Below are 22,840 nucleotides of genomic sequence, written 5' to 3' on the forward strand. Positions count from 1 at the left end.
GGGGCAAAGTATTTTGATTGTGTTGTGAAGGTTCCACGTTGGCGCCGGAATCCCTGGTGTTGCGCCGCACTACACTCCTTTACCAACAACCTTCACGTGGCCTTCATCTTCTACTGGTTCGATAACCTTGGTTTCTTACTGAGGGAAACTTGCTTCTGTACGCATCACACCTTCCTCTTGGGGTTCCCAACGGACGTGTGCTTCACACGTCATCAAGCTAAATTTCTGGCACCGTTGCCGGGGAGATCAAGACACGCTGCAAGGGGAGTCTCTCACATCCAATCTCTTTACTTTGTTTATTGCCTTGCTTTACTTTATTTTATTTTCTGTTTTGTTTGCTTTCTTTATATCAAAAACACAAAAAAATTAGTTACTTGTTTTACTTTACTTAATTCGGTTTTGCTTAGTTTATTTTTATTGCTAAAATGAGTAATCCTGAAGTTGAAGTTCGTTCATTTAAGCAACAAGGGGGAGAAAGTTTTAAAGATGCTTGGTATAGAATTAGTGATGCTCATCATAGGTGCACTAAGAAACACTCCACTATTATCCTCCTTAGGAACTTTTATGTTGGTATCTCTAGCTGGAATAGGTATGTTCTTGATACTCTTGCGGGAGGTAATTTCCTAGGCACTCCTCGCTTTAGAAGCTAGTTGCATTATTGAGAGTCTAGTTGGAATACCACCTGTTAATGAAGCTAAAATTGAAATCTCTCTTGAAGATGTCATGAAAAAGTTGGAGGCCATAGAGAAAAATCTTCCAAGTGTTGAGACTAAATTGGGAATATTACTTGATAACACTGATAAACTTGATAAATCTCTAGGAGGAATTAATGAAAGAATTGCTGTCTTAGAAACTTGTGCTATCCATGATAATCAAACCCATATGATTGGTGAACTTGAAGAAGCTATGGGAACCTTGGGTTCAACTTTTTCTTCTCTTAAGTTTAAGGAGAAAGCTTATGTGGGTAAGGAGCAAAAGTTCATGTATATCTCTAAGGTGCCTAAGCCAAAGAACTATTATAAGCCTAAAATTGATAAAACCCTTAGTATCACTATGGGAAATTTAGATAATGGAGCATCTAAGATACCTATTGTGACAAGTTGTGTTTTTAAGGAAAATCATGATGTTGATGTTTCTTCTCTAGATGGTACTTGATTTACACTTTCTGCGCCTAGCTGAAAGGCGTTAAAGAAAAGCGCTTATGGGAGACAACCCATTATTTTATTTCTGCAATTTTTGTTTTATATTTGAGTCAAGGTGCTTTCTACTACTGTAGCAATACCTTTGTATCTTTACTTTATTGCATTGTTGTTCCAAGTAAAGTCTTTGATAATAAGGTTGATACTAGATTTGGATTTCTGCGCAGAAATAGATTTCTAGCTGTCACGAATTTGAGTAGATCTCTCTGTAGGAAACTCAGAAAAATCTGCGAAAATTCATGAGTGATCCTCAGATATGTACGCAACTTTCATTCAATTTTATCTTCTTCATCTGAGCATGTTAAGTGCCTCTAAAAAAATTCGTCTTTACGGACTATTCTGTTTTGACATATTCTGCCTTTTATTTCACATTGCCTCTTTTACTGTGTTGAGTGGATTTCCTTGCTCCATTAACTTTCAGTAGCCTTGGGTAATGTCCAGAAGTGTTGGGAATGATTGTGTCCTCTCTGAACATGTGAATTTTTGATTATGCACTAACCCTCTAATGAGATTGTTTTGAGTTTGGTGTGGAGGAAGTTTTCAAGGGTCAAGAGAGGAGGATGATATAATACGATTAAGAAGAGTGAAAAGTCTAAGCTTGGGGATGCCCCCGTGGTTCATCCCTGCATATTTCAAGAAGACTCAAGCATCTAAGCTTGGGGATGCCCAAGGCATCCCCTTCTTCATCAACAACTTATCAGGTCACCTCTAGTGAAACTATATTTTTATTCCGTCACATCTTATGTGCTTTACTTGGAGCGTCTGTATGCTTTTATTTTTGTTTTTGTTTAAATAAATTCGGATCCTAGCATTCCTTGTGTGGGAGAAATACACGCTCCGCTTTTTTCATATTGAACACTGGTGTTCTTAGCTTTACTTTTAATGTTCATGGCGAAGGTTGAAAACCGCTTCGTTTATTGCTATTTGGTTGGAAACAGAAAATGCTTCATGTGGTAATTGGTATATTATCTTGAATAATTTGATACTTGGCAATTGTTTTGAGCTCTCAAATAGATCATGTTTAAGCTTTTGCATCATGTAGTTTGAACCTATTAGTGGAGAATTACTGTAGAGCTTGTTGAAATTTGGTTTGCATGATTGGTCTCTCTAAAGTCTAGATATTTTCTGGTAAAGGTGTTTGAACAACAAGGAAGATAGTGTAGAGTCTTATAATGCTTGCAATATGTTCTTATGTAAGTTTTGTTCTACCGGTTCATACTTGTGTTTGCTTCAAACAACCTTGCTAGCCAAAGCCTTGTACTGAGAGGGAATGCTTCTCGTGCATCCAAAACCTTGAGCCAAAACTTATGTCATTTGTGTCCACCATAAGTACCTACTATGTGGTATTTCTCTGCCACTTGCGTGCTACCTTTATAAATTTCATTCCTTGTCTTTGCAATATATAGCTCATGGGAAAGTAGCTTAAAAACTATTGTGGTAAAGAATATGTCGCTTATGTATCTTATTTCTTATAAGTTGCTTGTTGAGCGGTAACCATGTTTACGGGGACGCCATCAACTGTTACACTTTTGTTGAATATCATGTGAGTTGCTATGCATGTTCGTCTTGTCTGAAGTAAGGGTGATTTGTCATGATTAAATGGTTTGAGTATGCATATTGTTAGAGAAGAACATTGGGCCGCCAACCAAAGCCATGTATCATGGTGGAAGTTTCAGCTTGGACATTAATCTTCAATCTCTTATGAGAATATTATCTGTTGTTGAATGCTTAAGCATTAAAGAGGAGTCCATTATCTGTTTTCTATGTTGTCCCGGTATGGATGTCCTCAAGTTGAGATCTACAAAATCGAGAAATCAAATGTGATTTATCTCCTTGGACCTTTGTACAGGTGGCATAGAGGTACCCCTTTGTGACACTTGGTTGAAACATATGTAATGCAATGATAATCCATGGAAATCCGAGCTAATTAGGACAAGGTGCGAGCACTATTGGTATTCGATGCATGAGGCTTTGATACGTCTCCGACGTATCGATAATTTCTTATGTTCCATGCCACATTATTGATGATATCTACATGTTTTATGCACACTTTATGTCATATTCGTGCATTTTCTGGAACTAACCTATTAACAAGATGCTCGAAGTGCCGGTTCTGTTTTCTGCTGTTTTTGGTTTCAGAAATCCTAGTAACGAAATATTCTCGGAATCGGACGAAATCAACGCCCAGGTTCCTATTTTACCCGGAAGCATCCAGAACACCTGAGAGCCACCCGGGAGGGGGCACAGGCCACCCAAACCCTAGGCCGGCGCGGCCAGGGGGGGCCCGCGCCACCCTATGGTGTGGGCACCCCTTCAGCCCTCCTGCGCCGTCTCTTCGCCTATTTAAAGCCTCCGTCGCGAAAACCCTGATACGCTTGACGAAAACCACAGAAACCTTCCAGAGCCGCCGCCATCGCGAGGCCAAGATCTGGGGGACAGGAGTCTCTGTTCCGGCACGCTCGTCCGGAGCGGGGAAGTGCCCCGGAAGGCTTCTCCATCGACACCGCTGCCATCTCCACCACCATCTTCATCACCGCTGCTGCTCCCATGAGGAGGGAGTAGTTCTCCATCGAGGCTCGGGGCTGTACCGGTAGCTATGTGGTTCATCTCTCTCCTATGTGCTTCAATACAATAATCTCATGAGCTGCCTTACATGATTGAGATTCATATGATGATGCTTGTAATCTAGATGTCATTATGCTAGTCAAGTGAGTTTTACTTATGTGATCTCCGGAGACTCCTCGTGCCACGTGTGTAAAGGTGACGAGTGTGTGCACCGTGTGGGTCTCTTAGGCTATATTTCACGGAATACTTATTCACTGTTGAATGGCATAGTGAGGTGCTTATTTATATCTCTTTATGATTGCAATGTGTTTGTATCACAATTTATCTATGTGCTACTCTAGCAATGTTATTAAAGTAGTTCTATTCCTCCCGCACGATGTAATGGTGACGAGTGTGTGCATCCGTGTTAGTACTTGGTTTATGCTATGATTATGATCTCTTGTAGATTATGAAGTTAACTATTGCTATGATAGTATTGATGTGATCTATTCCTCCTACATATGCATGAAGGTGACAGTGTGCATGCTATGTTAGTACTTGGTTTAGTCTTTTGATCTATCTTACACTATAAGGTTACTAAAACATGAACATTAATTGTGGAGCTTGTTAATTCCGGCATTGATGGTTCGTGTAATCCTACGCAATGTGTTCATCATCCAACAAGAGTGTAGAGTATGCATTTATCTGTTCTGTTATGTGATCAATGTTGAGAGTGTCCACTAGTGAAAGTGTAATCCCTAGGCCTTGTTCCTAAATATCGCTATCGCTGCTTGTTTATCGTTTTTATGCGTTACTACTCGCTGCAATACTACCACCATCAACTACATGCCAGCAAGCTATTTTCTCGGCACCGTTACTCTTGCTCATATATATTCATACCACCTGTATTTCACTATCTCTTCGCCGAACTAGTGCACCTATTAGGTGTGTTGGGGACACAAGAGACTTCTTGCTTTGTGGTTGCGGGGTTGCATGAGAGGGATATCTTTGACCTCTTCCTCCCCGAGTTCGATAAACCTTGGGTGATCCACTTAAGGGAAAACTTGCTGCCGTTCTACAAACCTCTCGCTCTTGGAGGCCCAACACTGTCTACAGGAAAAGGAGGGGAAGTAGACATCAAGCTATTTTCTGGCGCCGTTGCCGGGGAGGAAAGGTAAAAGGTACTCACACTCCGGACCTCGGCTACCAAGCTATTTTCCGCCGTTGTAAGTACTCAAAGCTATTTCCTTTAGATCCTGCAATTGCAACTTTTTGTTTCTTGTTTACACTAGTTTGGCATAATGGACAAGAATGATCTTCTTATTCTATTTCCTGATTTAAAACATGGATTGTTTGATGCGAAAATTAAAAAACCTATGGAATCTTATTTGCATGCTGGTAGTAATATTAGTATGAACGCTTTGAACACCATTGTTGATAATAATATAGAAAGTTCTAAGCTTGGGGAAGCTGGTTTTCATGATCTTTTTAGTCCCCCAAGCATTGAGGAGAAAATTTTCTTTAATGATACTTTGCCTCCTATTTATGATGATTATAATGATAGTAGTCTTTTGGTGCCACCTACTATGGAGAGTAAATTTTGTTGTGATTATACTATGCCTCCTACACTTGATGAGAATAATAATGATAGCTACTTTGTTGAATTTGCTCCCGCTATTACTAATAAAATCGATTATGTCTATGTGGAGAGTAATAATTTTATGCATGAGACTCATGATAAGAATGCTTTATGTGATAGTTATATTGTTGAGTTTGCTCATGATGCTACTGAAAGTTATTATGAGAGAGGAAAATATGGTTGTAGAAATTTTCATGTTACTAAAACACCTCTCTATGTGCTGAAATTTTTGAAGCTATGCTTGTTTTATCTTCCTATGCTTGTTACTTTGCTCTTCATGAACTTGTTTATTTACAAGATTCCTATGCATAGGAAGCATGTTAGACTTAAATGTGTTTTGAATTTGCCTTTTGATGCTCTCTTTTGCTTCAAATATTATTTCTTGCGAGTGCATCATTAAAACTGCTGAGCCCATCTTAATGGCTATAAAGAAAAGAACTTCTTGGGAGATAACCCATGTGTTATTTTGCTACAGTACTTTGTTTTATATTTGTGTCTTGGAAGTTGCTTAATACTGTAGCAACCTCTCCTTATCTTAGTTTTGTGTTTTGTTGTTCCAAGTGAAGCCTCTAATCGAAGGTTGATACTAGATTTGGATTTCTGCGCAGAAACAGATTTCTATCTGTCACGAATCTGGGCTGTTTTTTCTGTAGAAAAATCAGACAAATATGCCAATTTACGTGCGTGTTCCTCAGATATGTACGCAACTTTCATTAGTTTTGAGTTTTCTGATCTGAGCAACGGAAGTATTTATTAGAAATTCGTCTTTACGGACTGTTCTGTTTTGACAGATTCTGCCTTTTATTTCGCATTGCCTCTTTTGCTATGTGGGATGGATTTCTTTGTTCCATTAAACCCCAGTAGCTTTGGGAAATGTCCAGAAGTGTTAAGAATGATTGTGTCACCTCTGAACATGTGAGTTTTTGATTATGTACTAACCCCTCTAATGAAGTTTATGAGAAATTTGGTGTGAAGGAAGTTTTCAAGGGTCAAGAGAGGAGGATGATATACTATGATCAAGAAGAGTGAAAGCTCTAAGCTTGGGGATGCCCCGGTGGTTCACCCCTGCATATATCAAGAAGACTCAAGCGTCTAAGCTTGGGGATGCCCAAGGCATCCCCTTCTTCATCGACAAATTATCGGGTTCCTTCTCTTGAAACTATATTTTTATTCGGTCACATCTTATGTGCTTTTCTTGGAGCGTCGGTTTGTTTTTGTTTTTTGTTTTGTTTGAATAAAATGGATCCTAGCATTCACTTTATGGGAGAGAGACACGCTCCGCTGTAGCATATGGACAAGTATGTCCTTGGTTTCTACTCATAGTATTCATGGTGAAGTTTCTTCTTCGTTAAATTGTTATATGGTTGGAATTGGAAAATGATACATGTAGTAATTGCTATTAATGTCTTGGGTAATGTGATACTTGGCAATTGTTGTGCTCATGATTAAGCTCTTGCATCATATGCCTTGCACCCATTAATGAAGAAATACATTGAGCATGCTAAAATTTGGTTTTCATATTTTGTTTCTCTAAGGTCTAGATAATTTCTAGTATTGAGTTTGAACAACAAGGAAGACGGTGTAGAGTCTTATAATGTTTTCAATATGTCTTTTATGTGAGTTTTGCTGCACCACTTCATCCTTGTGTTTGTTTCAAATAGCCTTGCTAGCCTAAAACTTGTATCGAGAGGGAATACTTCTCATGCATCCAAAATACTTGAGCCAACCACTATGCCATTTGTGTCCACCATACCTACCTACTACATGGTATTTTCCGCCATTCCAAAGTAAATTGCTTGAGTGCTACCTTTAAAATTCCATCATTCACCTTTGCAATATATAGCTCATGGGACAAATAGCTTAAAAACTATTGTGGTATTGAATATGTAATTATGCACTTTATCTCTTAGTAAGTTGCTTGTTGTGCGATAGCCATGTTTACTGGGGACGCCATCAACTACTCTTTGTTGAATTTCATGTGAGTTGCTATGCATATCCGTCTTGTCTGAAGTAAGAGAGATCTACCACCTTATGGTTAAGCATGCATATTGTTAGAGAAGAACATTGGGCCGCTAACTAAAGCCATGATCCATGGTGGAAGTTTCAGTTTTGGACATATATCCTCAATCTCAAATGAGAAAATTATTAATTGTTGTTACATGCTTATGCATAAAAGAGGAGTCCATTATCTCGTTGTCTATGTTGTCCCGGTATGGATGTCTAAGTTGAGAATAATCAATAGCGAGAAATCCAATGCGAGCTTTCTCCTTAGACCTTTGTACAGAGCGGCATAGAGGTACCCCTTTGTGACACTTGGTTAAAACATGTGCATTGTGATGATCCGGTAGTCCAAGCTAATTAGGACAAGGTGCGGGCACTATTAGTACACTATGCATGAGGCTTGCAACTTGTAAGATATAATTTACATGATACATATGCTTTATTACTACCGTTGACAAAATTGTTTCATGCTTTCAAAATCAAAGCTCTAGCACAAATATAGCAATCGATGCTTTTCCTCTATGGAGGACCATTCTTTTACTTTCAATGTTGAGTCAGTTCACCTATTTCTCTCCACCTCAAGAAGCAAACACTTGTGTGAACTGTGCATTGATTCCTCCATACTTGCTTATTGCACTTATTATATTACTCTATGTTGACAATATCCATGAGATATACATGTTACAAGTTGAAAGCAACCGCTGAAACTTAATCTTCTTTTGTGTTGCTTCAATGCTTTACTATGAATTATTGCTTTATGAGTTAACTCTTATGCAAGACTTAATTGATGCTTGTCTTGAAGTGCTATTCATGAAAAGTCTTTGCTTTATGATTCACTTGTTTACTCATGTCATATACATTGTTTTGATCGCTGCATTCACTACATATACTTTACAAATAGTATGATCAAGATTATGATGGCATGTCACTCCAGAAATTATCCGTGTTATCGTTTTACTCGCTCGGGACGAGCGTGAACTAAGCTTGGGGATGCTGATACGTCTCCGACGTATCGATAATTTCTTATGTTCCATGCCACATTATTGATGTTATCTACATGTTTTATGCACACTTTATGTCATATTCGTGCATTTTTCGGAACTAACCTATTAACAAGATGCCGAAGTGCCGGTTCTCGTTTTCTCGCTGTTTTTGGTTTCGAAATCCTAGTGACGAAATATTCTCGGAATCGGACGAAATCAACGCCCAGGTTCCTATTTTACCCGGAAGCATCCAGAACACCCGAGAGCCACCAGGGAGGGGGCACAGGCCACCCAAACCCTAGGCCGGCGCGGCCAGGGGGGGCCCGCGCCACCCTATGGTGTGGGCACCCCTTCAGCCCTCCTGCGCCGCCTCTTCGCCTATTTAAAGCCTTCGTCGTGAAAACCCTGATACGCTTGACGAAAACCACAGAAACCTTCCAGAGCCGCCGCCATCGCGAGGCCAAGATCTGGGGGACAGGAGTCTCTGTTCCGGCACGCTGCCGGAGCGGGGAAGTGCCCCCGGAAGGCTTCTCCATCGACACCGCTGCCATCTCCACTGCCATCTTCATCACCGCTGCTGCTCCCATGAGGAGGGAGTAGTTCTCCATCGAGGCTCGGGGCTGTACCGGTAGCTATGTGGTTCATCTCTCTCCTATGTGCTTCAATACAATAATCTCATGAGCTGCCTTACATGATTGAGATTCATATGATGATGCTTGTAATCTAGATGTCATTATGCTAGTCAAGTGAGTTTTACTTATGTGATCTCCGGAGACTCCTTGTCCCACGTGTGTAAAGGTGACGGTGTGTGCACCGTGTGGGTCTCTTAGGCTATATTTCACGGAATACTTATTCACTCGTTGAATGGCATATTGAGGTGCTTATTTATATCTCTTTATGATTGCAATGTGTTTGTATCACAATTTATCTATGTGCTACTCTAGCAATGTTATTAAAGTAGTTCTATTCCTCCTGCACGATGTAATGGTGACAGTGTGTGCATCCGTGTTAGTACTCGGTTTATGCTATGATTATGATCTCTCGTAGATTATGAAGTTAACTATTGCTATGATAGTATTGATGTGATCTATTCCTCCTACATATGCATGAAGGTGACAGTGTGCATGCTATGTTAGTACTTGGTTTAGTCTTTTGATCTATCTTACACTATAAGGTTACTAAAACATGAACATTAATTGTGGAGCTTGTTAATTCCGGCATTGAGGGTTCGTGTAATCCTACGCAATGTGTTCATCATCCAACAAGAGTGTAGAGTATGCATTTATCTGTTCTGTTATGTGATCAATGTTGAGAGTGTCCACTAGTGAAAGTGTAATCCCTAGGCCTTGTTCCTAAATATCGCTATCGCTGCTTGTTTACTTGTTTTATCTAGCGTTACTACTGCTGCAATACTACCACCATCAACTACACGCCAGCAAGCTATTTTCTGGCACCGTTGCTACTGCTCATATATATTCATACCACCTGTATTTCACTATCTCTTCGCCGAACTAGTGCACCTATTAGGTGTGTTGGGGATACAAGAGACTTCTTGCTTTGTGGTTGCGGTGGTTGCATGAGAGGGATATCTTTGACCTCTTCCTCCCTGAGTTCGATAAACCTTGGGTGATCCACTTAAGGGAAAACTTGCTGCTGTTCTACAAACCTCTGCTCTTGGAGGCCCAACACTGTCTACAGGAAAAGGAGGGGGAAGTAGACATCAATAACACATATGAATTATTACTACCGTTGACAAAATTGTTTCCATGTTTTCAAAATAAAAGCTCTAGCACATGAGTAATCCTTGCTTCCCTCTGCGAAGGGCCTTTATTTTACTTTATGTTGAGTCAGTTTACCTACTTCTTTCCATCTTAGAAGCAAACACTTGTGTCAACTGTGAGCATTGATTCTTACATACTTGCTTATTTGCACTCATCATATTACTTTGTGTTGACAATTATCCATGAGATATACATTTTGAAGTTGAAAGCAACTGCTGAAACTTATATCTTCCTTTGTGTTGCTTCAAAACCTTCTATTAAGAATTTATTGCTTTATGAGTTAACTCTTATGCAAGACTTATTGATGCTTGTCTTGAAAGTACTATTCATGAAAAGTCTTTGCTATATGATTCGGTTGTTTAGTCATTATCTTTACCATTGCTTTGAATCACTTCATTCATCTCATATGCTTTACAATAGTATTGATCAAGATTATGATAGTAGCTTGTCACTTCAGAAATTATCCTTGTTATCGTTTACCTACTCGAGGGCGAGTAGGAACTAAGCTTTGGGATGCTTGATACGTCTCAAACGTATCTATAATTTCTGATGTTCCATGCTAGTTTTATGACAATACTCACATGTTTTATATACACTTTATATCATTTTGATGTATTTTCCGGCACTAACCTATCAACAAGATGCCGAAGCGCCAGTTCCTGTTTTCTGCTGTTTTTGGTTTCAGAAATCCTACACAGGAAATATTCTCGGAATTGGACGAAACAAAAGCTCACGGTCTTATTTTCCACGGAGCCTTCCAGAAGTCCGAAGAGGAGACGAAGAGGGGCGACGAGGCGGCCACACCCTAGGGGGGCGCGGCCCCACCCCTGGCCGCGCCGCCCTATGGGGTGGGCCCCTCGAGCGTCCCTCAACTATGCCCCTTCGCTATTTAATCTCTCCGTCGCGAAAACCCTAGTACCGAGAGCCACGATATGAGAAAAGTTACTGTGACGCCGCCGCCGTCAATCCCATCTCGGGGGATTCAGGAGATCGCCTCCGGCACCCTGCCGAAGAGGGGAATCATCACCGGAGGGCTCTACATCACCATGCCTGCCTCCGGACTGATGCATGAGTAGTTCATCCTTGGACTATGGGTCCATAGCAGTAGCTAATGGCTGTCTTTTCCTCTTGTGCTATCATGTTTAGATCTTGTGAGCTGCCTATCATGATTAAGATCATCTATTTGTAATGCTACATGTTGTGTTTGTTGGGATCCTGATGAGGTCTAAGACCTAGGATGTGGCCCGATCTCGCGAATTGACCCGAAATCGAAAGGGGAAAAGAGGAGAAACGAAGAACGCGATGAACACGAAGAACACACGCACGCACACCAACCCGATACAATCGACTTACACTCCCGTGGCTCGATGGACCACGCCGATAGAATCAACCCGGAAGAGACACGCGGTAGAATTCCGGAGGGAGAGACCGGTATGGGAGTTGAATCAAACTGTGAGAGAGAGAGAGTGGGCAACACTAGAATCTCACACAACACAATCCAAATCTCACAAGAGTGCCTTGGATACAAAGAACATAGTTCTAGGGAGACAAAGCTAAAAATCTATTCTAAGCCAAATCTTGTCTAACCCTACAAATGAGCAGCACAAGAGATACATATAGCCAGATTCGTCCAAGGGTAAAAGAGGAATTACAACTGAATAAACTGGGAGCGTCCAGATGTAAAAGGATGGCTCAGATTGGGCTGATCTTGGGGCGAGCGGTACCTCGGCCGGAGGTACCGGCCATGGTACCGGAAATGCATCAAACATGGATGAGAATGTCCAGTATAGTTGGGCGCACGAGCGGTACCTGGGCCGGTACCAAGGCTGGAGGTACCGGCCAGGTTTGGGCGGTAGTACCGGCCATGCATGGCCGGTAGTACAAGCCTGGCCTTCCCGCGCGTGGTCGCCTCCTTCATGAAGTGGTACCGGCCATAGGGAGCCTGGAGGCTCCGGCCAGAGCTCCCTGGAGGCTCCGGCCTACATGGTGGCCGGCCTGGCAGCCTGGAGGCTCCGGCCATGGAGGCCCTGGAGGCTCCAGCCTCCATTCCCTCCTCTTCTCTTCTTCTTTCTTCTTCTTCTCTTCTTCTTTCTTCTTCCTTCCTTCTTCTTCTCTTCTTCTCCCTTAAGCATGATGGACTCCCCCTTGTGATCTCTTGTCGATGTTTGTACCTAACCACATGTAATACATTGGCATGAAGTAGTATACCATCCAAGGTATTGACGAGGTCGAGTATCGAGAGGAAGGAGTTCACCTTGTCATGTATCACGTAGGTTCGGGTTGTCGGTCCACTTGGGGGATTCCGTGGCCATGGTGTAGCGTCGTCGTTAGGCGGGGCTGCACTTGACGGTCTTGAGGTGCAGGTGTCCGAAAGCCACCCCGCATCATCTCCCCCCCTTGGGGAAGAGTCGTCCTCGACTCTTGTTCCTCCTCATCTTGATGTTGTGGCGGGAGGTCCGAGAGGGTGAACGTCTTGCTCACCAAGTACTTTGGACTTGGTTTGTCGATGAAGCGGTCGAAGAAGAACTTGGGGATAAACAACTTGCGAAGGGAAATCTTGTGGATGCCTGATGACGCGTAAAGCACACGCCCGTTGGGAACCCCAAGAGGAAGGTGTGATGCGTACAGCGGCAAGTTTTTCCCTCAGTAAGAAACCAAGGTTATCGAACCAGTAGGAGTCAAGAAGCACGTTGAAGGTTGATGGCGGCGGAGTGTAGTGCGGCGCAACACCGGGGATTCCGGCGCCAACGTGGAACCTCGCACAACACAACCAAAGTACTTTGCCCCAACTTAACGAGTGAGGTTGTCAATCTCACTGGCTTGCTGTAACAAAGGATTAGATGTATAGTGTGGATGATGATGTTTGCAGAAAACAGTAGAACGAGTATTGCAGTAGATTGTATTCGATGTAAAAGAATGGACCGGGGTCCACAGTTCACTAGTGGTGTCTCTCCGTAAGATAAATAGCATGTTGGGTGAACAAATTATAGTTGGGCAATTGACAAATAAAGATGGCATGACAATGCACATACATGTTATGATGAGTAGAGTGAAATTCAATTGGGCACTACGACAAAGTACATAGACCGCTATCCAACATGCATCTATGCCTAAAAAGTCCACCTTCAGGTTATCATCCGAACCCCCTCCAGTATTAAGTTGCAAACAACAGACAATTGCATTAAGTATGGTGCGTAATGTAATCAACAAATACATCCTTAGACATAGCATTGATGTTTTATCCCTAGTGGCAACAAGCACATCCACAACCTTAGAACTTTTTGTCACCGTCCCAGATTTAATGGAGGCATGAACCCACTATCGAGCATAAATACTCCCTCTTGGAGTTACAAGTAATGACTTGGCCAGAGCCTCTACTAATAACGGAGAGCATGCAAGATCATAAACAACACATTGATGATAGATTGATAATGAACATAACATAGCATTCAATATTCATCGGATCCCAACAAACGCAACATGTAGCATTACAAATAGATGATCTTGATCATGTTAGGCAGCTCACAAGATCCAACAATGATAGCACAATGAGGAGAAGACGACCATCTAGCTACTGCTATGGACCAATAGTCCAGGGGTGAACTACTCACACATCACTCCGGAGGCGACCATGGCGGTGAAGAGTCCTCCGGGAGATGATTCCCCTCTCCGGCAGGGTGCCAGAGGCGATCTCCTGAATCCCCCGAGATGGGATTGGCGGCGGCGGCATCTCTGGAAGGTTTTCCGTATCGTGGCTCTCGGTACTGGAGTTATTATCGACGAAGGCTTATGTAGGCGGAAGGGTAGGTCAGGGGGCGCCACGAGGGGCCCACACAACAGGGCGGCGCGGCCCCAGGCCTGGCCGCGCGGCCCTGGCGTGTCGCCGCCTCGTCGCCCCACTTCGTTTCCCTTTCGGACTTCTGGAAGCTTCGTGGAAAAATAAGATCCTGGGCGTTGATTTCGTCCCATTCCGAGAATATTTCCCTACTAGGATTTCTGAAACCAAAAATAGCAGAAAATAGCAACTGACTCTTCGGCATCTTGTTAATAGGTTAGTGCCGGAAAATGCATAAATATGACATAAAGTATGTATAAAACATGTAGGTATTGTCATAAAACAAGCATGGAACATAAGAAATTATCGATACGTTGGAGACGTATCAGCATCCCCAAGCTTAGTTCCTACTCGTCCCGAGTAGGTAAACGATAACAAAGATAATTTCTGAAGTGAAATGCCATCATAATCTTTATCAGTACTATTGTAAGCACATGTAATGAATGCAGCGATTCGAAGCAATGGCAAAGACAATGGTTAAACAATTGAATCATATAACAAAGACTTTTCATGAATAGTACTTTCAAGACAAGCATCAATAAGTCTTGCATAAGAGTTAACTCACAAAGCAATAGATTCAAAGTAAAGGCATTAAAGCAACACAAAGGAAGATTAAGTTTCAGCGGTTGCTTTCAACTTGTAACATGTATATCTCATGGATAATTGTCAATACAGAGTAATATGATGAATGCAAGTATGCAAGTATGTAAGAATCAATACACAGTTAACACAAGTGTTTGCTTCTAAGATGGAAGGAAGTGGGTAAACTGACTCAACATAAAAGTAGAAGAAAGGCCCTTCGCAGAGGGAAGCATTTATTGCTATATTTGTGCTAGTGCTTTTATTTTGAAAACATAAAGAGAGCATAAAAGTAAATTTTGAGAGGTGTTTGTTGTTCTCAACGAATGGTAGTGGGTACTCTAACCCCCTTGCCAGACAGACTTTCAAAGAGCGGCTCCCATGAAACATTTTTTATTTTTATTTTTGGGTGGCACTCCTTCCAACCTTGCTTTCACAAACCATGGCTAACCGAATCCTCGGGTGCCTGCCAACAATCTCATACCATGAATGAGTGCCTTTTTATTTTAGTTTTATTTAGATGACACTCCTCCCCACCTTTGCTTTCTCAAGCCATGGCTAACCGAATCCTCGGGTGCCGTCCAACAATCACATACCATGGAGGAGTGTCTATTTTTTTTGTAAAGTTATGAAAGTTAATTAATTTGGGAATGGGAACCCCATTGCCAGCTCTTTTTGCAAAATTATTGGATAAGCGGATGAAGTCACTAGTCCATTGGTGAAAGTTGCCCAACAAGATTGAAAGATAAACACCACATACTTTCTCATGAGCTATAAAACATTGACACTAATAAGGGATGATAAATTTTGAATTGTTTAAAGGTAGCACTCAAGCAATTTACTTTGGAATGGCAGAGAAATACCATGTAGTAGGTAGGTATGGTGGACACAAGTGGCATAGTTATTGGCTCAAGGATTTGGATGCACGAGAAGTAATCCCTCTCAATACAAGGATTAGGCTAGCAAGGTTATTTGAAGCAAACACAAGTATGAACCGGTACAACAAAACTCACATAAAAACATATTGCAAGCATTATAAGACTCTACACTGTCTTCCTTGTTGTTCAAACCCTTACTAGAAAATATCTAGACCTTAGAGAGACCAATCATGCAAACCAAATTTTAGCAAGCTCTATGTATTTCTTCACTAATAGGTGCAAAGTATATGATGCAAGAGCTTAAACATGATCCTTATGAGCACAACAATTGCCAAGTATCAAATTATTCAAGACATTCTACCAATTACCACATGTAGCATTTCCAGTTTCCAACCATATAACAATTAACGAAGCAGTTTCAACCTTCGCCATGAACATTATGAGTAAAGCCAAGAACATATGTGTTCATATGCAACAGCGGAGCGTGTCTCTCCCACACAATGAATGCTAGGATCCAATTTTATTCAAACAAAACAAAAACAAAAACAAAAACATACAGACGCTCCAAGTAAAGCACATAAGATGTGATGGAATAAAAATATAGTTTCACTAGAGGAACCTGATAATGTTGTCGATGAAGAAGGGGATGCCTTGGGCATCCCCAAGCTTAGATGCTTGAGTCTTCTTGAAATATGTAGGGATGAACCACCGGGGCATCCCCAAGCTTAGAGCTTTCACTCTCCTTGATCATATTGTATCATCCTCCTCTCTTGATCCTTGAAAACTACCTCCACACCAAACTCAAAACAACTCATTAGAGGGTTAGTGCATAATCAAAATTCACATGTTCAGAGGTGACATAATCATTCTTAACACTTCTGGATATTGCACAAAGCTACTGAAAGTTAATGGAATAAAAAAATCCATCAAGCATAGCAAAACAGGCAATGCGAAATAAAAGGCAGAATCTATCAAAACAGAACAGTCTGTAAAGACGAATTTTTTAGGTGCACCAGACTTGCTCAAATGAAAATGCTCAAATTGAATGAAAGTTGCGTACATATCTGAGGATTACTCACGTAAATTTGGCAGATTTTTCTGAGTTACCTACAGAGACTACTGCTCAAATTCGTGACAGTAAGAAATCTGTTTCTGTGCAGTAATCCAAATCTAGTATGAACCTTACTATCAAAGACTTTATTTGGCACAACAATGCAGCAAAATAAAGATAAGGAGATGTTTCTACAGTAGTAACAACTTCCAAGACTCAAATATAAACAAAAGTGCAGAAGTAAAATCATGGGTTGTCTCCCATAAGCGCTTTTCTTTAACGCCTTTCAGCTAGGCGCAGAAGGTGTGAATCAAGTGTTATCAAGAGACGAAGCATCAACATCATAATTTGTTCTAATGATAGAATCAAAAGGTAACTTCATTCTCTTTCTAGGGAAGTGTTCCATACCTTTCTTGAGAGGAAATTGATATTTAATATTACCTTCCTTCATATCAATAATAGCACCAACAGTTCGAAGAAAAGGTCTTCCCAATATAATGGGACAAGATGCATTGCATTCAATATCCAAGACAACAAAATCAACAGAGACAAGGTTATTTTTAACCGTAATGCGAACATTATCAATCCTCCCCAAAGGTTTCTTTGTAGAATTATCAGCAAGATTAACATCCAAATAACAATTTTTCAATGGTGGCAAGTCAAGCATATTACAGATTTTCCTAGGCATAACGGAAATACTTGCACCAAGATCACATAAGGCATTACAATCAAAATTATTGACCTTCATCTTAATGCTGGGCTCCCAACCATCCTCTAACTTCCTAGGAATAGAAGTTCCGCGATTTAATTTCTCTTCTCTAGCTTTTATGAGAGCATTCGTAATATGTTTTGTAAAGGCCAAATTTATATCACTAGCATTAGAACTTTTAGCAAGTTTTTGTAAGAACTTTATAACTTTAGAGATGTGACAATCATCAAAATCTAAACCATTATGATCTAAAGCAATGGGATCATTGTCCCCAACATTAGAAAAAATTTCAGCAGTTTTATCACAAGCAATTTCAGCAGTTTTAGCAGTTTCAGGCAGTTTTTCACGCTTTGCATTAGAAGTAGAAACATTGCCCATTCCTATTACTGTTGTAAGAATTACCATAAGAATTACCATAATCGTTACCATTATTATAAGGATATGGCATATAGTTGTTACTAGAATTATTCCGATAAGCATTGTTGTTAAAATTATTGTTTTTAATGTAGTTCACATCAACATGTTCTTCTTGGGCAACCAATGAAGCTAACGGAACATTATTAGGATCAACATTTTTCCTACCATTCACAAGCATAGACATAATAGCATCAATCTTATCACTCAAGGAAGAGGTTTCTTCGACAGAATTTACCTTCTTACCTTGTGGAGCTCTTTCCGTGTGCCATTCGGAGTAATTAATCATCATATTATCAAGAAGCTTTGTTGCGGCGCCTAGAGTGATGGACATAAAAGTACCTCCAGCAGCTGAATCCAATAGGTTCCGCGAAGAAAAATTCAATCCTGCATAGAAGGTTTGGATGATCATCCAAGTAGTAAGTCCATGGGTTGGGCAATTTTTAACCAAATATTTCATTCTTTCCCATGCTTGGGCAACATGCTCATTATCCAATTGTTTAAAATTCATTGTACTACTTCTCAAAGATATAATTTTAGCAGGAGGATAATATCTACCAATAAAAGCATCCTTGCATTTAGTCCATGAATCAATACTATTCTTAGGCAGAGATAGCAACCAATCTTTAGCTCTTCCTCTTAATGAGAAAGGAAACAATTTTAATTTTATAATGTCACCATCTACATCCTTATACTTTTGCATTTCACATAGTTCAACAAAATTATTAAGATGGGCAGCAGCATCATCAGAACTAACACCAGAAAATTGCTCTCTCATAACAAGATTTAGTAAAGCAGATTTAATTTCAAAGAATTCTGCTGTAGTATAGGTGTGCATAGGAAATCATTATTATTTGTGTTTGTGAAATCACACAACTTAGTATTTTCAGGAGTACCCATTTTAGCAATAGTAAATAAAGCAAACTAGATAAAGTAAATGCAAGTAACTAATTTTTTTGTGTTTTTAATATGGAGATTGCAGACAAGCTAGTAAATAAAGTAAAGCTAGCAACTAATTTTTTTGTGTTTTGATATAATGCAGCAAACAAAGAAGTATATAAAATAAAGCAAGACAAAAACAAAGTAAATAGATTGGAAGTGGAGACTCCCCTTGCAGCGTGTCTTGATCTCCCCGTCAACGGCGCAAGAAAAACAGTCTTGATGACGCGTAAAGCACACGCCCGTTGGGAACCCCAAGAGAAGGTGTGATGCGTACAGCGGCAAGTTTTTCCCTCAGTAAGAAACCAAGGTTATCGAACCAGTAGGAGTCAAGAAGCACGTTGAAGGTTGATGGCGGCGGAGTGTAGTGCGGCGCAACACTAGGGATTCCGGCGCCAACGTGGAACCTGCAGAACACAACCAAAGTACTTTGCCCCAACTTAACAGTGAGGTTGTCAATCTCACCGGCTTGCTGTAACAAAGGATTAGATGTATAGTGTGGATGATGATGTTTGCAGACAACAGTAGAACGAGTATTGCAGTAGATTGTATTCGATGTAAAAGAATGGACTGGGGTCCACAATTCACTAGTGGTGTCTCTCCGTAAGATAAATAGCATGTTGGGAGAACAAATTATAGTTGGGCAATTGACAAATAAAGATGGCATGACAATGCACATACATGTTATGATGAGTAGTGTGAAATTCAATTGGGCATTACGACAAAGTACATAGACCGCTATCCAGCATGCATCTATACCTAAAAATTCCACCTTCAGGTTATCATCCGAACCCCCTCCAGTATTAAGTTGCAAACAACAGACAATTGCATTAAGTATGGTGCGTAATGTAATCAACAAATACATCCTTAGACATAGCATTGATGTTTTATCCCTAGTGGCAACAACACATCCACAACCTTAGAACTTTACGTCCATCGTCCCAGATTTAATGGAGGCATGAACCCACTATCGAGCATAAATACTCCCTCTTGGAGTTACAAGTAATGACTTGGCCAGAGCCTCTACTAATAACGGAGAGCATGCAAGATCATAAACAACACATAGATGATAGATTGATAATCAACATAACATAGCATTCAATATTCATCGGATCCCAACAAATGCAACATGTAGTATTACAAATAGATGATCTTGATCATGTTAGGCAGCTCACAAGATCCAACAATGATAGCACAATGAGGAGAAGAAGACCATCTAGCTACTGCTATGGACCCATAGTCTAGGGGTGAACTACTCACACATCACTCCGGAGGCGACCATGGCGGTGAAGAGTCCTCCGGGAGATGATTCCCCTCTCCGGCGGGGTGCCGGAGGCGATCTCTCGAATCCCCCGAGATGGGATTGGCGGCGGCGGCGTCTCTGGAAGGTTTTCCGTATCGTGGCTCTCGGTACTGGAGTTATTATCGACGAAGGCTTATGTAGGCGGAAGGGTAGGTCAGGGGGCGCCACGAGGGGCCCACACAACAGGGCGGCGCGGCCCTAGGCCTGGCCGCGCGGCCCTGGCGTGTCGCCGCATCGTCGCCCCACTTCGTTTCCCTTTCGGACTTCTGGAAGCTTCATGGAAAAATAAGATCCTGGGCATTGATTTCGTCCAATTCCGAGAATATTTCCTTACTAGGATTTCTGAAACCAAAAACAGCAGAAAACAGCAACTGGCTCTTCGGCATCTTGTTAATAGGTTAGTGCCGGAAAATGGATAAATATGACATAAAGTATGTATAAAACATGTATGTATTGTCATAAAACAAGCATGGAACATAAGAAATTATCGATACATTGGAGACGTATCAATGCCAATTTGGTGATCGGCGAACAATAGGCTCTCCATCAAATACGAAGCATCAAGTCATTTCTCCAAGAGGCATTTGGCAAAAATGGGAACCAAAAGAGTGTCGATGTATCCAAAATGTGGTAGGGAAAAAATTTGTGCATGTAAGAGTTTGCTTTGTAAGGTGTCAAAAATGTATTGTGAAGTATTGTCCCACACAAATGGAACAATCAAAAGGCAAATAGCGGCGGCAAAATTTTGGGCAAAATTTTTATGTGCAATGGCAAAGAGATGGAATCTTTTAGCTTGGGAGAGCATGGTTGGCGTGAGCCGATTATGAGTATCCTCATGTGTCAAAGAATCCATTTCAATTGCCATAGATGAAATGAGAAATCCAAAGAAGAGCAACTTTATGAGTGACGTGTGGCACAAGATGCATAAGGTGTCTCTCACATGTATGACATGGTCCTTGATATTCTCGGAGTGTATGATGATAACATCAAGACATACAACAACCATTGTGCCAACAAGATGTGTCAAGATATGTTGCAAAAGAAGCAAAAGAGGTGACGAGGCATTGGACCAAACCGGAAGCTCGACAAGACAAGCCGGAAACACACGAGGGCGAAGGCGTTTGGGAACATACCCTTTGGCGTGAATCCCATGGGTTGGATCATGTATCTCGTCCGTGTTGGGTAGCTCTCAATTGCGCGTTTCGTGAGCTCATGCTCCATAGCGGTGGAAGTTGTCATTCGGGTACCTATACACACAAAAGAGAAAACAAAAAGCGTGTGTGCATGGTAGAGAAACACATCATCCATCATGATGTTCCATGACTTGTGCACATCACCATTAGTGTCAATCAAGATAGTATGAAATGCATGGCGATGGTGCATATGGCAAGAAGGTGCATTCATGGCATGTGGTAACTCATGATCATCAACAAGTGAGAAGGCTATGAAAGCCATCTCGTGGACAATGAAATAAGCATTCTTGCATACCAAGCATAAGAAAGAGCAATTGTTCACAATCTTGGATGCAAGGATCATGGAATGGTGTAAACTTTTTGGGCAAAGCATGCGGAAGCTAATGTTATCATTGTTGTCGACATACTGCTGCAAGCGATATCAAAATATATTTATTCTTCATCATATCTGCCTCTAAACAATAAAGAAAAATGCAACTACTGCTGCCATATCGCGTATTCCAGATTTTATTGAGCGGGCATTAAAAATTGATGGCGTCATCGATGGCGGGTGGATCGTGGAGTCGTGGTATCGTTGTTATTACGCTCGGATGGCGTCATCAACCTTATCATTTTTTGACCAGACTCAACAAAATTGTTGCCGATGAAATTATTGTTGTCGTCGTCGCCAATCGAGCAGGCAATGGTAATCATCAATCTGCGCGTAGCGTCTGGGGCTCTGTGCCGTGGAACTATCAATGCAATAAGTGGTGAAGTGTATATTGTGACGGTGTATAATCATCTGAACGTCGTCATTCTGTATTCAGGCATTGATATCTCGCGTGGCTGCATGTATTGTATCCGGCAATCATTATTATTTCGTTATTTCTTGATGGTGACACATTTTCACCTCATCTTTTTGTTTGATGTGAAGTCTTCTCGATGAGGCGGAAATCGTATGAAATGCAGTTAATCGAATGCTGCAGAAGCGGGAAATACGTCTGTGACATCATCAGCGGTGGAAATCTCCGCGCTGTATATGTGTCGTCAGCCGCGATTTCCTGAACGCTCTGCATTGTGAACCCGGATACAATCGTCGGAGAAGCCAATCAGAAGAACCAATCCGGTACATCCGTTCAGTCTGGGCGGGGACCTATTTAAACTGGCATACTTGATGATGCCGAATATGGTGACACCGTAAATTATCCGTTGAAGAATAAATGTTATCAAAAGACGAGACGGTGAGAATCGGGAGGATTTCTCCATCTGTTCAAGGTTTATACTACGGTATATGTGGTTCTTCTCCTTGTATATTTACTTAATCTCATGGAAGCACTAGATGCGATTCATGTAGTAATATACCATATCCGATATCGTTTATACAGATAGTCGAATTTTCATGTTTGACTAAAGACTCATCCCGTGTTATAAAGGTGACGATGGTCTTCGTGGTAGAGTCTCTCCGGCTATATTTAGAATCTAACATTACTTATTTATGAATATGTTTTGTAGGTGTATTTATATATGATTGCAATGTGTTTTGTATCCATGATTTATCTATGTGCTACTCTAGTAATGTTATTAAAGTAATTTATTCTCCCGCGATATGTGGTGGCGATGTGTGCATCGTATTAAAAATATGGCGTATCTTTATGTTGTAAATCTGTAGGTGTGAAGTTAACTATTGCTATGATATTGACCAGTGATCTATTCCTCCTACATAGTGTGAAGGTGACAGTGTGCATACTGTATTAGTACTTGGTTGAATCGTGATCTTTTATGCACTCTAAGGTTATTAAATATGAGCATCGAA

Source organism: Lolium rigidum, chromosome 6 (genome assembly GCF_022539505.1).
Source record: "Lolium rigidum isolate FL_2022 chromosome 6, APGP_CSIRO_Lrig_0.1, whole genome shotgun sequence".
NCBI classification, from domain to species: Eukaryota; Viridiplantae; Streptophyta; class Magnoliopsida; order Poales; family Poaceae; genus Lolium; species Lolium rigidum.